Here is a 6,791-nt window from a genome sequence, read left to right on the forward strand (position 1 = left end):
TTGAAAACATTTTTTATTATTATTTAATTTTTTTTTTTTTTCCTAGAAACACATTTAAATATGTTCTGGTTAGAGACAATCTATTTAAAAAGAGAATTTTTTTGTTATCATTAGGTTTTCCCTTTATTAACTGTTTGTGACATTTTCATGTTCTTTAGGCCAATTTTTCTGAGTGATGTCTACATATGTACCTCTTTTAATGTGTGACGTGACTTTAATATCTTCCTGTTACCCAATGTGAATGTTAGGTTGTTTTCAAATTATCCACAAATTATTCTTATAATCACCTCTTTATATATTTTTGTGTGTTCTCTCTTATCCTGTTATGGATTAAGATGATTTAACACATTTAACAATAGGGATTGAATGAGAAGGCCAGCCATTCACTTCTCAGCTGTCAGAATTCAGGTGGAGGGGAGTAATGGAAGGCTCTTAGTCGTCGGCTGACCTGCGTGGCTCCGGCGCTGCTGACGTGTGGGATGATTCTAGCACTGCTCTGCCGCCTTGCCAGGAGTTAGTTTCCTGCTTTTTACATGTTTCCAGCACTTCTCTGCTAAAACGGAATGTGTTTTTAAACTAATATATTTTTACCTTAACAGATGTTGGGTCAGTCAGTTATTTGAATGATTTCGGTTTTTTTAAATTCTGTCTTGCTGAGGCCTCTCTGGATTTCAGGGCCCAGGAGAAAAACCATGGAAGAAAAGATTCAGAATTTTGGCAGGGGTGAGGTAACGTTTTAAGCAATTAAAAATACCTAAGGAAGCTTTTTGAAGAGAGAAAAGTAGTGGTTTCAGAATAATGCTTAGATTGTGGAGGGCACCTTCTGTGAATCAGGTGCCCTTGATTTTGCGTATAAATAACTGGTGATCCATCAGCGTTCTGCATTAACTCTTCCTGTCGGTGGAACAAAGTGCTCACAGTCTAACAGAATGGACACTTGGAGTTGCATTCTGTGACACCGGGGCCTCTGATGCCTAAATGAAGATGGAAAGGTTAGCAATAACTGGGTATCAATTAGAATTTGAGAATTCTATATGTTTACATTTTTTAATGTGCATCTTTATCTGGTGGGCTTCCCATGTGGAAACTTGCACTATAACGAATTAAGAAGAATATTGCCTTGTTATATCTCAGTCCAAGTGCTTGTACTGCGATGGCAATGGCCTCTTCTTGCAAAATACTGATTTGTGTGCCAATTTGTTTGAAATTATTTGAAGGCAGTTCCGCTTAATCTCAGAGTCCTCTTTCTTGGTAGTTGAGATGGATTCTTAATATTTGGGGGGGGGGGGGTACTTTTAAATCACAGAATTGTCAAAAATCAGGAAAGATTGGCCCTCAGGCTGCATGGACAGTTAAGCTTAAGTGGCTTGATTATTGAACACAAGAGGTTTAATTGGGAAAACTGAAGATAAAAAGGAAACATTGACATTTGCTGCCACCCTTCTATAGAAGTATACATGAGAAGTCTACGTAACAGAAAATTCGTTATTTTAGTTTTCTTAATTTGAATATAACAATACTCTGAGATACACCATCAAGTAGTATCTGATGCTTGAGAACATCTATTCTAAAGGGATGATATATATTTAGAAATGAAGACTTTACAGTACATTTTCATCCAACAGGCCAGTGATTTGGGGGGCAGAGCTTTTGAGTAGTAGAATTTTAGCCTGACTGAGGATTATACATTTGTTCATTTTAAAACACCCTAAAGTCATTAATTTGTATAAGGCCAACTCAATTTTGATAGTATATAAAAATATGTACCATCTGTGTTAGGTAGCAATTTGTTTGGGGGTAAAATCTTTTTGTTTTGCCATAAAGGCCTGTTGATGAAGACTACTTCAGGTAGAGTTAGTAGCTATGGCTTATCTAGCCTGTTAAGTGCTTCTGTGTGTGTTTATGTAGCCTGATACCAGTCATCTTAGTGTTGACTACTTCTGGTACCAGAGAGGCTTACCTTGGGCAGGTTGGCTCCTCTCTGATAGTTGTGCTAGAGTAGTCAGCCATGTGCCTAGATTGGATTCCTAGGAATGGAGTTTTTAAAATTGTTTTTTCTCTTGCGGTGGGGGAAACTTGCCACTTCATTGATTTGCATGTTGTAAGAACTTCATATCGGTTACCATTACACATCTGACAAAATTCAGTAGCAAAAATCTTGGGCCTTACATACGCCAACATATACCGTCCTTTTAATCAGCTGTAAGTCTGTATAATGACATAACGTAGTCTGTTTGGGGTGTGGATTTGAGCAGGTGAATATCAGTTGGCCAGCAAATGCTTGGGCATCCACGAATGAGACTATACACCAAGTGTAGACAGGGCCTGAGTCATATGTTTATAATCAAGTGTTGTTTAAAACATGTTCTTAGAATTCTTAAACTCAAACTTAATTTTATTTGGTATTCCTTTCTCTATCCGAAGCCTAAAATGAGCCAAGAGAAATCGCATGATTTTAGAAAGTACCGGGAGCATATGTGTGGTTTCTGACTTCTGGGATGGCATCATTTCGTACTAGTTGCAAAATTTGGCTTTTGAAATTTTCAGTTTTAGGGGGATAACATTTTACATCTGTAGTTTTTAAATTATAAGCATTGTCAATCCATATACTCAGGATATTTCTCTTGGACTTGATTCTGCATCTCATGACACTAATAAGCCTGCACCTGAGTAGAAGGGGAGGTAGATTCTTTGATCTTACTGGCAGTCCTCATCCTCCTTCAGTCCAGGTAGTTTTCCTCAGTTTTTCCTTTTCATAAGGCATCCTTAAGCTGTTGTTAAGTTTATTGCTGTATACAGCTCTCATGACTTTACAGATAGAACTATAAACAGTGTGTTTTCTTGTACTCAGAGTATAGACCTAACAAAAACTAACGTTTAGATTCCACCATCACCTAGGATTTACCCAAAAGTTTACACCAAAGATGTAGAGACAATGTGCTTTTTGCTTATGCTTAACTGTCCATTTTTTAAAACAAATGTAAGCAGGTCAGGGATATATATATATATATATCTATCATACATGTATGATACATCAATGCAATGCATAAATATTTATACTAAGAAGGAAAAGAAAGTGAATAAGTCTAATTTTGCATGAAATTAAATATCTGGGGTTAGGAAAATGTAAAAAGAATTGAGAGGATACCAAGAGCTTAAGCTGGACTAGCCTTATTTGCAAGTGAAGGATCTGGTGCTGCTTTCAGATGTTTATCCTTTGTGTTTTTAAATTTTTTCTTAAGCTTTAATCTTTGTTATTGTCTTAAAGTCAGCTGGTGTTTCTTGTTCATGGACTTTGGTACGATGGTGCTTTGCAAGGATGTATTTATATTTAAATGGCCAACATTTGGTCAGCCCTTGTCCACTATTCACTCCCCCCTTTTTGTAAAATAAGTGCTTTAATTGTAAACTGTATAAAAATACCTTGTATAAATCCCCTTTTGATTATTACAGTAAGCTGAGTTGTAACAAATGAAATGTTGATTTTTATAATAAAACAGTGGAAAATAAAAGTGTCATTTCTTTTCGGCAAGAAATTAAAATAGCTGATTGTTCATTGATGTGACTTGTGCTTCAGAGGCAACAAACCCACTTTTATTGTTTGTACTTCAAATAAAATACAACCTTGGTAGAGAGGTTTGCGCATAGTTCCGTGCAGACCATACCTGTGATTAGGAACAGAGAATAAGGGAAACGTTTTGAGCTTCCTGCTCCTGTTTTCAGTATACTCCAGGAAGGAGCCCCGCTGTAGACTCTGAGCCTCCCTGCTCTCGGAATTTGCTTTAAAAATGAACAGTGCCCTTCCTGACACAGAGCCCACTATGATACGACGATGCTGAAAGGGCAGCAGACTATACCCCTTCAGAATACACCACTGAGTCACGTGGGCACTTTAAAACGAGCAATACAGATAGAGGCTCTCTCTGAGCTCCCCCAATCTGTCTAAAGACCAATCCTTCAAAAGGAACACAGTTGTCATAAATCCTAAATCCTTTCCCTGGGAGATTGATTAAATGGATTCTTCCCACTGGAGAGGAGACTAGAAAAAATAGCCAGACAAACTTCGTCACAACTGTCCCACTTCCCACCTGTTCTTCTAAGGACCCATTCATCTCCTAAAATCACTTCTACTTTCTCTTCCCTAAGAGGCCAACATCTTCCCTCCCCTGTTCCTATTCATAGGGTATTTAAGCCTGAATTCTAAGCCATCTAGGGGAGTTTCTCACTTTTCCCTGGCACTATCCCACGAATGCATACGTTACATGTGTTAATTTCTGTCTGTTTTGTTCAGCTGTTTTTTATCACAAGGGCCTCAGCTGAGAATGGAAGGGTAGACAGAAAACTATTCTCCCCTACAACACTTACCATGAGAGTGGATGGAAAACCCAATGAGAACTCAAAGCTCCGCTTGTGTCTAAGTTTGCTGGTTTGATGGGAAGAGAGGAAAGCATTATTATTTGGTATTAATTAAGCTCAAACATCAGGGCGTTACGTGGAACAAATGTTAGTGTAAAGTCTTCTCTTGGAGACTTTCTTGAGTAAGTAAGCTTACCTTGACTTCTTTGCTGACCCCTCCCATTCTTTTCTTGGGAAAACAAAAATGACAAGTTGGGCCATTCCCAGTGGAGTCCGAGAAAGGAAAGGCAGAAGCATGTTTGCTTTGCCTGATTTAAAGGCAGGCCCGAGAGTGGGAAGGACTGTGCAAGTTGTTTTGGACTCTTCTCTATTCAGGTAGGTTTTCTGCTAAGTTAATACGTAAAGTCTTTTTTTAATTTTGCTTTGTGTACAGCTGCAGTATTTCTGCAAATTTAAGTGAAAGGATGAATTACTGTTGAGGGGGGTCCAGGACATGATAACCCGAAATACGGCACCTTAGCATAGTGAGTATTTTAAGCTGAAGGAATTTGAGAAATGGCAGGTGCAGGAAGGGCCCTCTGAACTTCCCCTGAAGCAGGTCATAAGCCTTAACGTGAGAAGTGCCCTCCCTGTACTGAGAGGAAAGAGGCATCCTTAGAAGACAAAGGGACACAGAAGAGGAACCCGACCAAACAGGCCTCACTAAGTTCACCCTCGCTTATTACACATAGCTCATACTCTTCATTCTCTCATACCTTTCCGTGACTTTCCAGTTCTCATCAAACCTAGCATAAAACACAGGTTTAACCATTTCTTGGGGTCTTCGTTTCTTTATGAGGGCTCCTGAGTCCCTTAAAACGTATATACATTTGTATGCTTTTCTCTTGTTAATTTAATCTTTGTTACGGGGATCCAACTCAAGAACTCAGTAGATACTTTCCTTTCGTACAGTGTGCTCTGATTTCTGGTTCCATTTATTTGTACCACTATGCAGCCTCCATACCACCACCACCACCTGCCCCCACCCCCGAAAATTCTCTACCAAGGATTTGCATTTGTAAATTCAGCATTTCAGCTTTAATCACCATATAACACCACCATATAAAGCCAGTCTTTCCCAACTGAGAGGCTAAAAAGAAAGGATCATTTTGCTAAAATTCGTCCAGCATTTACTGCGCACCAGGTACTAAATATCCTCCCACTTTTTCCCCCTCAAAATAACGAACTGATGAATACCTAAGCTTGACGGGAAATGTCCAGTTTGAGTATGAAAAACGCCAGTGCAAATTTTCATCTGACGCAGTTGGCAGTGGGTGGAGTGAAAAGGACACTAAATTGAGATTGAGATTCTAATCTTTGTTCCATTTTAATTAACTGCCAAGGCACGTCTGAACTCACTTAATCTCTCAGTATTTGTTGGTATTAGGCTCTCACAGAATTTTCCCAAGTTCTTGGGAAGGACTTGGGAAGGGTTAAGGGGATCAGGTTTTATGCAGTGCTTGATTCTCATGACAGGGTTTTGAAGAACCCAATGTAGATCTGGAGCTATTTATATTTTTTATATGTCAATTTTTGTCATTTACGTCTCTTAAGGAATTTGTCCATTTCCTCTAAGTTGTCAGCTTATTGGCATAAACTGGGTCTCTTCTACTTTCAATTCCTGTTTTCATTTCTGACATGGTAATTTGTGTCTTGGTGAGTCAAGCTGAGGGTGTATCAATATGATTGATCTTTTAAAAAAAATCCGCTCTGGGATGCCTGGATGGCTCAGTCGGTAAAATGTCCCACTCTTGATTTTGGCTCAGGTCATGATCTCACGGTGCGTGAAACCGAGCCCTGTGTCACTGGGCTGTGTGTGCTTGGGCATGGAGCCTACTTAAGATTCTCTCCCTCCCTCTCCTTGCGCCCCTCTCCTGCTTGCACGCTCTCTCTAAAAAATAGTAACAAATTTTTAAAAGTCAGCTCTTGTTCTAAAATTCTCTATTGTGTGTTCATTTTCTGTTTTATCGTTGTCTGCTCATTATTTCCTTCCTTTAACTTATTTGGATTCAATTTGTTAGTGAAAGTTTAAGTCACTGATTTTAGACTTCTTTTCTGATAAAAATATTTGAAGCTGTATATTTCTCTCTATGCATGCTTTAGCTGCATCCCACAAATGTTGATGTTTTCATTATCATTCAGTTCAAAACAGTTTCTAATTTCACTTGTAACTTCTTTGAGCCATGGATTACATAAAAGTATGTTTAATTTCTACATATTTGGGGATTTTCCAGATAGCATTCTGTTGTTTTTAGATTTAATTCCATAATGATCATAGGTCCTCCGTATGAGTTTAACCCTTTAGAGTTTATTGAGACTTGTTTTACCGGCCAGACTATGGTCTATCATAGTGAAAGTTTTATAAGCACTTGAGAAGTATTAAAAAGAAAATCACA

This window comes from Crocuta crocuta, unplaced genomic scaffold (genome assembly GCF_008692635.1).
Source record: "Crocuta crocuta isolate KB4526 unplaced genomic scaffold, BGI_CrCroc_1.0 scaffold262, whole genome shotgun sequence".
NCBI classification, from domain to species: Eukaryota; Metazoa; Chordata; class Mammalia; order Carnivora; family Hyaenidae; genus Crocuta; species Crocuta crocuta.